The 13164-nt window shown below is 34.5% G+C and overlaps 1 pseudogene; it reads right to left on the bottom strand.

Annotated features, from left to right (window-relative positions):
• Positions 1-602: 602 nt before the first annotated feature.
• On the bottom strand, positions 603-902 carry LOC129243442 (60S acidic ribosomal protein P2-like; annotated as a pseudogene).
• Positions 903-13164: the final 12262 nt, after the last annotated feature.

Raw genomic sequence — 13164 nt, 5'->3', positions numbered from 1 at the left:
TTACCAAAACAAAATTTCAATAAAAAAACTAAATTTTTTCCATATTCATTTTTTTTCGAATTCAAGATTCTCAATATAAATACATATAATACATTTTTTTCTTACAAAAAGCAAATTTTTAATAAAATAATAAATTTTTTCCAAAAAAAATTTCAAGGTAAATAATTAATTATTTTCCAAAAAAATTCAATAAAAATATTTAATTTTTCAAAAAGAAAAAAAAAGTTTTTATAATTTATACTAAAAAATTAAACAAAAAAATTTATAAAATGTTAAAAATATATAAAAACGTATAAAAGTGTTAATCGAATGAAATTTTAAACGTTCTCTCTCCTACAATTTGGCCTTCTTGTATTTTATAGATATAAGACTCAACTGTGTTTAGATTTGTCAAATTGCGAGACGAGAAGAAACAAATATTATACTTTTTTATGAAATTTTAGGGGTCAAAAGACTATGTGGTCGAAGTGTCAACCTCGTAAAGAATCTACCAAATTTTACATCAACTTTATGCCCTTCCCTTTTTGACGCCGTTGACCGAAACTTGAGCGGTAACCCACAAACTTTTGCGCGTTCTTTTAATATGTAAAACTAGCGGCTGATTATTCGAAGATACCGAAATCATCATCCTCAGATTGTGATTTTTCCTTCTTCGCTTCTTTCTTGGCTTTCTTCTTTTCGTCACCGGTATCAGCAGCATCAGCCGCTAGCGTAACACAGTGACGAGAATTTCTCACAACCCTGAGCAAGCAGTTCTTCAACAGACTTCCCATTCTATACACTGATCACTTTGGAGAGGCATTCGGAGTCAACTTCAGTAGCAGCGGAGCTCAAGATTTTCTTGTTATCAGAACTTTTGGAGCTTTAGGCACCGCCAACAGATATGCAGCAAAGTAATGCATTTTTCAAGTCCTCTTTTATCGACACGAAACGTGTACTGTACAAGAAAATACAACTTTGATTTAAGAACTGTAGAATGAAAAGGTTTAAGGAGCTCTATACCAAAATTTTCCACACTGAATAAATCTCGACATAATAAAATTCTTTCAAAATTTTTTCAGTTTCTTTTCTCTTATATGTACTCAAGCCTATAAATAAACCAATTTTGGAATAATTAATTATAAATACTTCTATCACTTGATATGGCATAACTCACACGAGCCTTTCAATTAGCAAGAAGTTCCCTCAATGCAAATCTCACACAAAACTTGTTTCACAGAATTTTCCTATTATAAAACCCTTTACATGTATACATACATACGCATATGCGTCCTTTACCTATGTATGTATGCAGCTATTATTTCTTTCTTCTTCTCTTTGTTTGGCTGCCAACAAACTTTCCCACATTCAAAAATAAATTTTAATGTTAGTTCGCCTGTAATTATAAAACTATTTTCGGCACAACTTCGTCAGTTCCGGCGACAATAGAGACTGCGCATATATAACATAGTGTTCGTGGCAAAAATAGTAGTATCAGCTTTTGCGCCGCATACCTCTGCTCCGTACCTTAATTCAAATACACGCGTACCCAGTTCTTTTAATAGAACATTTTTCTGGTAACAGATTTTTTTGCTCACAATTTTTTTCTTTATCATTTCCGTTGCACGTGTTTTGATTTCATTAGTTTCATACTGTTTGTATGTGTGTGTGTGTATGCTTTTCGTGTGTGTGCATGAGTGTGTGTGAATACGTGCTTTTGTGCCGCTTTCATGTCGAAATGCAATTAAAAACGTTGCACTTTTTATTTAATGGGCGCAGCCAGTGCTCCAACTCTTGAGTGCGCACGCCCTATGCATAATTGTTGCACAGCAAGCGGGCGGTACGAGTATTAAAGTTGGCCGGGTGGCAGCTGTAAAAAGAGTAATCGCAATAATAGTAATAGTTTTAGCTGCTGCTGCTACTGCTGTGACTTCTTGTTGTTGCTGTTCAAGTGTAACATGCTGTAATTGGCACAATTTCATTTGAAAATTGTTGGCAACAAAAAAACAAAAACAATAAAAACCACAAAAAAATGTCCATGGGGAAAAACTCCAATGGGCTTTGAAGCTTTTGCATTTAAATTATAAATTAGAGAGTTGTGCTTGTGCGTGGTGGGGGCGTATGAGTAACATTGAGCGGTATATGATTAGTGGTAGAGGCATTTTAGTAAAATTTTAAAGCTTTTGAGCAATTCTAATTGCTTTTAACTATATGCATTTTCAAGTGAAATAGTTTTTGTTTTAATAATAGGTTTATTTATAAAAATTACTGTGGCTGATAAAACGAAAAATGTGGCGGGTGCACTTGTATAGTAGACGCCCGATTATAGGCGCAGCCGCCTGAAAAAACATTTGAAATAGAGAATAAAAAACACCAAACAAAAAAATATATAAAAATAATGATAATTCAGAAAAAAGCACACGAGTTTCCAAAGTAGTAGCTCAATTTATACCACTCAAGCGTATAGCTGATTCTTAAATGAATTTTCATGAGTTTTTTTGGTTTTTAAATCGGTTCATCTTCATAGCGTGGAAAGCGAGTGCTGTTGCTCGGTGCAAAATTAAAAGTATGATCTTAACGACGTTGGGCAATTCGAAATATATACTTGGACGTAGATGACACGACAAAGTTTGTCAGAAACTCTCTTATGAAATTTATTGCTGCTGAAAAAAAAATTTGGCTCACAAAAAAACAAAAAAGAAAACTTAGGGAAGTTAAGAAAAAAGTCAATATATATGGAAAAGCCTAATTCAAAGCTGTCCATTGCTCTAAAATATTTCCGTTATAAGTGAATCTATCAAAAAAATAAAAAATAAATAATTGGCACAAATGGCGGGACCTATGTACATTTTTAAGCTGACTCCGAACGGCAGATATTTGTTTTATGAGAAGCTCTTTCATGGCAGAAATATACCAGGGGGCTTACCATTGTCTGCCGTCAGTCGATCATTATTAGAAAAGAAATTTCGTTCATTTTGGTATTCCAGGCACAAAGATTCGAATCTACGTACTCCGAATGGTAGTCCAACCACTAAATAGAATATTTCAAACAAAAAAGAACAAAAAACACAGAGATAAGCCAGCGTGATTTTATACGCAGGCTCGGAAAATGATTTTTAAAGATATCGAGTAAAAAGCTGCCGCAGAATAGCAGAACTATAGATACAATTTCGAAGAGAGTATTTTTTTTTTTTGCTTAAACTGCTTTATTTCAAAAACGTAGCTGGTAATAATAAAAAAGTACTCAAAGAAGGCCAAAAAAAAACGTAGCGGTCTTCACTGGCATGCACAAATACTTCTTATAAATAAAAACTTCCTGATTATTTCAAACTTCACTTAATCCGTCAATTGCAACTTCTATTAAAATGGATAATTTGCATTAATGATTTTTCACAAAGCAGTTTTTTTCAATTTATTTTCACTTAATATTGACTACAAAATCACTTAAGCGAGTTAAAAGCGCTTTTATGCATATTTAATTTTTAGCTACTTGGCCAATTAAGTCGAACATTTTTTTTCCCAAAAAGTTTTGCCCTGATTATTGAAATATCCTTACTACTGGTATGTCAGCGAAAGAGCAAATATTGAACCCGTTACAATAACTGAATGGAAAATAAAATAAAATGTTTTATTCGCAACAGGATTTTTTTTAACTTTGTACTAAATTTTTTTTTCTCCTTTATATGAAAAATAGTTAGCATTTGTGGTCAAAGCGCACACCAGAAACAAATTTACTCAAATTTTCTGTTCCGAGTTAGTTCACCTTATTAAACAGCTACAGTAATGTATTAATCCTCCGTTGGACGCCTTCGATTGGCCACACGCACCTGGCCTTTTTTCGTCCTGTTCGATGATCTTTTTTAAAAGGTTTATCCCTAAATCCATATAAAATTAAATTTTTGGGAAGCCACCTGGAAGCTCAGGTCGTTAGTTATAATAGAAATATGTTAAAAGACACTGTCAACATTGAAAATTATGTAGTTTTGTAAGTGCGTCTTGCTATTTCTCCACAAATGGTAGGACCTACAGTCTCATGCCGCCTCCGAACGGCAGATCGATTTTTATGAAATACACCCGGAGGTTTGCCCTTGCCTACCGAGGAGGAACGGCTATTAGAAAAACTCCTTCTACCATTTGGAGTTTCATGTCCACAGTGGGTTTTGGACCTGACCACTGCTATATGTTAGTCGCTTACCAACTCATACTCAACACACCAACATATACGGCGGCCGCCTTAAAATGAAATTGATGAGTTACCCTGAGCTCCGATTTTCAACCAATTTTTCCACAAAAGTTGTGATAGTTGATACAATTTGACAGAAGCTTTCTAAAATCAATGGTGTTCCACGTTTGGTTAGGGTGGCTTCAATTTAAGAGATAACAGTATTTGAAAATGTTTCTTTCCAAAACAAATTTTTAACTTAGAAAACGAATTAATTAAAAGAAAATACTCATTATATAAATTCTTAATTTTTTTACATTTTTTATATTAAAAAAAATTATTTTATATATATTTAAATATAAAATTAATATTCTTTAATATTTTTTTGTTATATTAAGAAAACATAATTTTTTTATTTTTATTTTTATTTTTGGAATATTCTGCTTAATAAATTTGTTGGAATTTCAACATTTTTACCAGTAATCCTTCAGTTTTAAAGCTATTCTGCTAAAATTTTGCACGACTCTGTGTTTTAAGACTGAGTCTTACAGATAAAACTACACTTAAATGTAAAAGAAACGAAAAAAGCCATAAATAAGTAAGGATACAAAATTGCTTAATAAATCTTAGTTATATCCGAAAATTAACACCATGGGCTTTCTTTAAAATATAATTGTTCAAAGATAAGGCTCTCAGCAACCACAATTCTTGAATATCATTAACTCGAAAACTGAAGCCAACCTGGCATAACGAAGGATGCCAATGAATTTAAAGGACCTCAATCAAGCAGGACTCACTGTGAAATGTTTTGATTATTATTGGAAATTTCGAATTGTACAAACACAGTACCCATCCTACCACGGTCGCTGGCCGCTTGTGGTGGATTGCGTGCTTCGATTTGGTTATTTATTCAGAGTAAAGCTCAAAATTTAATACTTGGTCCAAGGGAAATAAATTTTAGTGTATGACTGCCTTCTAATCACACGAAGCATAGACACTTCATGGCAAATAATCCGTGATTGGCTTTCTTTTGAACCAACCCACTGCGTCTTTATCACAAAATTTTGCGACTTTTGCTTCAGTCTTACACATTTTTTTTCACATAGATAAGTTGATGATATCAGAAGTGAACTTAAATCTGAATGCCACGTGAAAAGATTCATTTGTTATTCCTTCTGGTTTATTTCCGTTGTTTTTTTAGCTTCATGAGAAATATGGATATTGAAAACTATGGTTTAACAGCTGAGAATGGCCAGCTGTGTAGATATTTCTCTGCAGTGAGGTCTAGCAAGTCATTGTGAATCGGAAGTCATCAGGACAACGCTTCGAAATTGTGGAAATTTACTTTAAAAAAATATAATAAATAAATAAATATGTTCGCAAGGTTCATAGATCACTGACGGAATTATCGGGCTTTATTACTTCCGAAATGAGGAAGGCGCTGCAGTTACGGTGAATGGCGAGCGTTAACGAAAACACAGACTGAACTTTTGTTTCCAAAAATTAATCAGCCAAACATCGACGACACTTAGTTCCAACAAAACGACGCAATTAAGGAACCTGGACGCAAGTACCTGTTGTGTTTCCGGGCATAAACGCGGCTTTACTCAGAAGTTATACTTTTGTGGTCCCAGGGTTGAATTAGACGAGGTGCAGAATTTTTTAGCATTAGTGGGAGCATGCCCCACATACCATTAGTGTGATGGCAGCTCTGAGATGTTTCTGACATTTTGATTTCAACCTTTTCAAAAACAAAAACAAGGCGGTGAAACTTGCTATGCCGCGCTTAATAGTCAATTTATTGAAATATTCACGCCACCATTGATGCCATACGGCGTGATTTACTGTAAAAAGTAATCAAGACTAATCGAAGGAACCATATTCCATAAATACCAGATACCATATTTAGAAAATAAATGCAATGAAATTTTCTACTAGATTATAATTGTAAGTTGTCAAGCTCCTAAAAAATACCCGACATTACGGTTTGAGCCGTATTTTCAATGCTACAACTAAATTTATCTTTATAGGTACCTAAACATTCTGGTGCCCACAGATTCAGCTAATTGAGGAATGGATGCGCTGTGGATTAGGATTAGGACTAAAGATGATTCAAATGAAACCACTCTATGTAATCAAAAATGTCCGTTTTCATCGCTGCTATCATAGAACGCCAAAAAAATACCAATTTTTTAGTCTTAAACGGTAGAGTTTAATATACAGTAGGTTCTGTTTTTATGCGGCTTTTTTTTATGCGGTTTTGAAATAGTGCGGTTTTTTTTTAAATTACAAAATGCATGTCGACCTATCGGGAATTATACATATAAACAAGATTCTAAGCCAGCTAAGCAAAAACTTGTCACAGATTACATCAGAAATGCTAACCCTACAAGTATGGAACCGCCTGCATAACCATCTAGATCAGACGTGTACATTTCCTCAAGTGACGAAAGTGATTTTACGCCAAATCCTAAACGAACGCGCAACATGTGGGTATTGTCTGATTTTATTTCTGACTTAAATTTATTTTTCGATTCTGACGTTTCTTAAATAAAGATATAATTTTCAAAAATACAATATTTTGTTTATGCGATTTTATTTAATTATTTCAGATTCATGCGGTCTATGGAACGTATCTATAGTTATAATATGAGACTAGTGCCCTTTTTTATGCGATTTTATTACATTATTTCAGATTTATGCGGTTTTAGCACTTTTGAAACGTATCTATAGTTTTACTATAGAACTAGTAGCTTTTTTTATGCTGTTTCTTGCGGAACGTATCTACCGCATAAAAACAGAACCTACTGTATATACCCTATGATCAAAAAGTACCGGGAAGGAAATGTTGCCTGTTTTCTTCGATTGCCAAGGCCTAGTGCACCATAAGTACCTTCCATCGGGCCAGACGGTCAATAAGGAATATTATTTATCCGTTTAGAAGCGTTTGAGATATGCTGTACGTCACAAATGGCCGGAAATGTGGGCAAACAATTCTTGGATTTTGAGTGATGATAACGCGCTATCGCACCGAGCCCAAATTGTGCTGGATTATTTGACCAAACACCAAGTTAATTGCATCGCGCAAGCACCGTATTCACCTGATATGGCCTCGTGTGACTTCTTTTTGGTTTCCCAAGTTGAAGTTACTACTTCGTGGAAGGAGATTTCAGTCGATAGAGGAGATCAAAGAGAGTGCGACGTAGAAGCTGAAGACCATCCCTTCGTCGGCCTACCAGGGGTGCATGGAGGACTGGATCAAATGTTGGCACATGTGTGTTGCTTCAGACGGGCCATATTTTGAAGGAGATAAAATAAATTTCCCTGAAATTTAACTCTGGCTTGTTTTATTTAAACATTTCCGGTACTTTACATACATCAGTAGTGTGATTTCCCCGGGCTAATTAGCTTTTGCGCTATAAGTTTTCGACGGAGCTTTGCTGTTATTTTTTTGTTTTTCTTTCCTAACAAAATCATACATTAATACTTCTCTTACTTACTTCTCTCTAATTTTCATTTGCTTATGATTGACCTTGATCCATTTATTTATATATTTATTCTTTATCAGGACGCCTTCAACTCCAGGTGTTTGATTGACTATACAAAATTATGACATGCAGATTGCTTGCGGCCAGCTATTGTTGCTCACTCGCTGACTTGCAGTAGCTTTTCACGTAACGTATGGATGTTTTTCACATATTTTGGTAAAACTCTCATGACAAGCATTGCATACGTGTGAGTGTCAGCCCACCGCAAATATTCGCACAGCAAAACATAGCTCGCTCTCATTATCACAGGTAGATAGGTTTCTATTGTACGTACATACAGCAATCAGTAGGTGTGCCAGGATACTTACTTTGTAGCCTGCTGATTACTTGTGCCGTCTGTGATATAGCATAAAATTAGGGTCATATGAAAAATGTAACTACCTTTCTAGATGAGAGGAAATAATTTATGTGGCGACAATGGTAAATGCTTTCACAGCCCAACTAACTGCCATTCTTCCACATTTTGCGTAAGTAGCTCAGCCAATTTATTTAATATTCCACATGCGCCGAGTTTCTTTCAGACATCTGGGCCAAACTCTGTGCTAATAATCGCATGTACTAGACTACGTTTTTCGCTATGTAGGGCGTCTACGATTTGGCAAGGTGTGGCTGCGTAAATAATAACAATCGTCACAAAATGCTGATAAACACTTTTCTTTTTCAGACTGACTCTATTAAGCAGGTGACTGGCGGTTCTCTCGCTGCTGAATAGGCATAGTTAAGCTTCATGTATATGTATGTTTGAATGTGTGGGTAATTGCGCAGGCTGGCATTAGTGTGTATTGTGATACTTGAGGGAGTGCTGACAAGACATTCATATGAAAGTGTAGCCTTAAATTTCTTATTTAGCTATGCTTACTTTTTGCCCATTTATATAAATTTTGAATTGCGTAGCAAATTTGTGTATTTTTTCTTAATTAATATGATTATGAAACGAAAACAAGTTTTTTGGTTTTTTTTCGAATAGTTTTTGCTCTTAATGAAATTTTCATCCAAGTCTGCTGTCATGAGTGCCAGCAGTTAAAATGAGCTACGCAAAAAGAATGGAAAAAAGTTAACTCCAATCATGTTTTTTATGGAGGAGCTGCAAGGAAATACGTCTAAAGGAAATGATATGCAATAATGGAGAAAAATAAAGTTCTTTAAGAAAAATTAGAACAACTCCAACTTTTTAATCTCACATTAATATATTTTGTATTTCGCTTATTACAAAAAGACAAAAAAAAAAAATGAAAAAAAAACAGAAAAAAAATTTTTTTTAAATAAAAGTAAAAATTATAAAATATTTGTAATAAGAAAATTAAGGGGTTAAGGGGTAGTAAACATTTCCAAAAAATTATATTTTTTTGCGTTTTCTTAAAGTATAAAAATCTTAAAAAAATTTTCTGAAAATTTGAAGTGAATCCGACTAAAACTATTCGCGTTATTTAATAATTATCAACCGGCGCTCGGGCGCTCCGGAGCAGATAGCACACTTTAAATGCATTTTTCTCAAAACTATGTTTTCTGAACTGGTAATCACTCTAACTTAAAAACCGCTTGGTAGATTTGAATAAAATGGATATTGCTTTTGAAAAACATACAAAACTTGTGCCTGATAGAAGAGTTTTTTTTGAAAAATTTCGGTTTTTTTTAATAAATAATTGTCGGTTTTTTTTCTCAAAAATCTGAAAAATATTTCCTGAGGCCGCCATATTGTTGGTTTTGAAGAAAAAGCTCCGTTCAGGCACAAAGTCATCTATTAATAAAACTAATTTATCTTGTCCGATTGATTTTAGATGAATCTCCAAGTACCCCAATGGGCTTCTGGAGAAACGCGCTCCACATTAATAGCGATAACTTTTACAATTATTAATTGTTTTCTTTTTTTTTGAAATTTTGTTAAAGTCAAGTCGAAAGATGATGTGTTAATGCCATGTTTTTATTTTTGTAAAATAAAGCAATTAACTACCATAAAAACACAAAGTGCGTGTAGCGTAGTACATATAACAGAAGTGATACTTTCAAGGCGGACAAAGAATGAGGGAGAGACCCGAGAGAGAATGAGAGAAAGAGAGAGAGAGAGAAAGAGAAAGAAAAAATGTACATCTAAATAAATTCACAACATTTGCAGAGAATACAAATAGGCAAAATTTACAAAAAACGGAGAAGGGTCGACCTGTGTAGGCAAATGCCGGACACCAACCGTGGCAACAGCGTGCACTACTCCGAGCGTTTATCGCCCACAAAAACGCAGCGATTCCAGGACCGCAACAACGGCACAAGTTACCGGAAGGCAGTACCAATAAATCCGACGCTGAAATGGATAGCACTTTAGAGCACGCACAAGCACTAGCCAGGAAATGGAAATAAGTGCCAAAAAGTAGGCACCAAAAAAAAACGCCAAAAAATTGGAACCACAAAACACCCCAAACAGTAGGCACCAAGGGAATACAACGCCGAAAACTAGGCACCAAAAATATATTTCCTACAAGTTTGCACCAACAAGCAATCTCCAAACAGTAGGCAGTGTTATTTCTCACTAGAAATTAGCAACCTTTCCTTGTGGTGAACGCATGAAAAATTGCCTAAAGTGTATCTAAGATATATATAAGGTATAGCTCTCTCTCTCTCCTTTTCCTCTACGTTCTATCTTTTTGCTCTCTCGCGGAACGAAAATGCTCAAAACGTTGCTGGGCCTTGAAATTTTACTCTCCATTCCCGCTCGTCCATCGACGCCTATGAAGTTTCACTTGAAAAATTTATTGAAAATAATCATTTTTTCAGGCCTCTGACTACCCCTAACCTTTTAAAGCAAAAAATATTCTCAAATATTCTCAAATATTTTTTGTCGTAGCATTTTTTACTTTTTACGCTTATTCTTTTATTTCCCTATAATCCACTTATTTATTTCGCCTAATACTAAAAGAGCAAAGTTCGGTCGCAAGAGAAGTCACATTTCAATTCAATTTTATTGCTTTTAAATTGCATGTTAAGCAGCCAACTATACAAACATATCCACACCTGCACACATACATATATACACATGTGAAAGCAGGTAAGCATAAGGAGAGCAAAACCTTACTGAACAGCGACGAATGTTGCTTATACGCCCATGCGCACACTGCTGCTATTTCTGATAGAGCAGTGTGGACAGTAAGCGTGCACTAAATTCGTTAGAGTAGAATTGCAGCATTTATCTTATCACTACCTTTATTACATTTCATACGGTTTGCTGGCTACTGCTATCTAATTCGCCTCCCACGGGAAAGTCCATATCGTTCGCAAGTAGGTAGCTTTTGAATTTGAAATTTTTTTCATTTGTCAATTCACCTCTCGGGAGCATAGCTCATTTTTATAACGCAAATGAAGCGCACTTGTGCAATGAACTTAAATGGTAACTGTATCTTCTTAAAGGCACACCCACATATCTAACGTGGAACTTCTTCCACTTGGCAAATCAGTTGCTCAACAGTCAGCAGTTAGCAAAATGTCGCTACAACTTTTGCGCGCAATAAATTCGCATACAAAAAAAAGTTCATTTTAAACTTTGCTCCCAACAAAATATTAAGTTTCATTGCAAATGTTATTGCTGGCTGCTTCATTTTCCCGCTTTTCACCTCTTCTGTGCAATTTTATTTTAAATTGCGTCTTTTTGCAACTTTTTTCCCCCGTAGTTTTCGCAACTAACTCAATTTAAGTTCGACTAAGGTAAAAGGCAAAAGGACACCGGTCAATGATCTAATTGTTATGGTGAAAGAGCGGCGAAACGCAAAAGGGAAGAGCAAAAGAAATTAAACGCGCAATATGCGTTTGAGGATTTGGTATGCTTCCTTTTGCTGTCATCAACAATTCCTTTGTCACTTACTGTTTATTGGTTTAGTTTGTGCGATGTCTAAAACTAATTTAAAGTACTTTGAATTTCTAATTTGAGACAGGCATGTAATTTTTTATTAATAATCTCTTGGCTGGGGTTTGCTAAGCAAACACTATGTTTTCGTTAATCCACTGAGGCGCAGAGTTTTTGCAGTAAACTCGCACGAGTATATATTTTAGTGGTACATGGCGTATGAGTAACAAGTTGTGGTTTTGAACTGGGGCCAACTCAAGTGCTTTCTAAAAGGAGTTTTGATAGCTAAATTTGAGTCTTTAAGTTGCTTTTATGGTTCTTCCTGCTTTCCGGATAGCTTTTTCCAATACCTTTTTTTACTATTTTTCACAATTAATGAAAATTTTTCGAATAGAAAAGCGGAATTATATACTCTGCGCCAACTGTGTAGAGATGTTCACGGACAGGTAGTTTGTTCCAGAACTTTGAACGCCGAATGTAGCAGGCATATGAACCCGCGGCCGAGGAGCCTTTCGGTTGGCTTACGCGGTTTAGTAAATCTACAAGCTTCCAGCTGCTCTTAGTTAAACAAATGCGGAAGGTGTGGGGGATGGACTTAATTCATTGTTCATTCATTCATATTTTGCTTATATTCAAAATAAATTAAATAATTGCGAATTTAAACATCTTCTTCGGTATCCCTTCTAGGTTAAGAATTCTATTATATTATATTTAGTGTAGTCTACATAAAGGCGGAGTATTGATAATTTCCTACGACGCCAATTAGAACTCTTATCAATTTTGAAATGAAAAGGTTTTTATTTTACATTTTGAAATGGACTAATATTTCATGGCGACGCAAAGCCTATAATGTTTCGAAAGTTTTTTATAGAAAAAAAATGATTGGTTTTTTAAAAATTTGACTTCAAATCACTTAAAATAAATACTTTTTAATTAAAAAACGTTATTTCTCTCAGAAAAATTTCGAGCATTGAATAATCTAAATTTCTACAATAAATAAATATTTTCTATAATTCAAAACTTATAAAGTTACCTAAGAGTATAAAAGAAAAAAGTGTTTTGTTTTTTGCAAATTTGAATTCAAATCGCTCTCTCAGAAAAATTTCCAACCATGAAATCTGAATAATTAGTTGCTCAAAAATAAGAAAAACAAAATATAAAGAATTTGTATTATAAAGAACAAACATTCATTATTTTTCTTTAAAAAAAAGAACTGAGTACTATTTGGCTCCAATAAATATCAAATATTTCAAAATTTGACATATTCTGCTTTATTTTTAAGAAAGTTCTTTTAAATACTCAGTTGTCACTGCGCTTGTGTAAGACAAGACATGCGGTGGCCCTAAGGCCAATTGTGGAACCTGCATTTGATTTCCATCCCCTAAATAAGTTGCTTAAACCACTTAAACGTCTTTAAGTATATTTAAGGATAATTTTTGCGAGTCCACTCCAAATCCAGTGCCATTGTCCATCTTTGAGCTATCAGTGTAAATTTCATGACCACTATCATCTGGTCTATCAACCCTTTCTGTCGAGTACTCGTATTTTATAGTCTTTTTCAGATCTATCTCGGCAATCAGGTAGTCCGTTTTTGATGAGTCATGCAAGTGTTCCACAGATGGTAGGACTGATGTATGACAGTGCGT

This window comes from Anastrepha obliqua, chromosome 4, assembly GCF_027943255.1.
Source record: "Anastrepha obliqua isolate idAnaObli1 chromosome 4, idAnaObli1_1.0, whole genome shotgun sequence".
In the NCBI taxonomy this organism is placed as follows: Eukaryota; Metazoa; Arthropoda; class Insecta; order Diptera; family Tephritidae; genus Anastrepha; species Anastrepha obliqua.
Note: the sequence above shows the minus strand (reverse complement) of the source record. Positions and strands in the feature narration are given on the sequence as shown.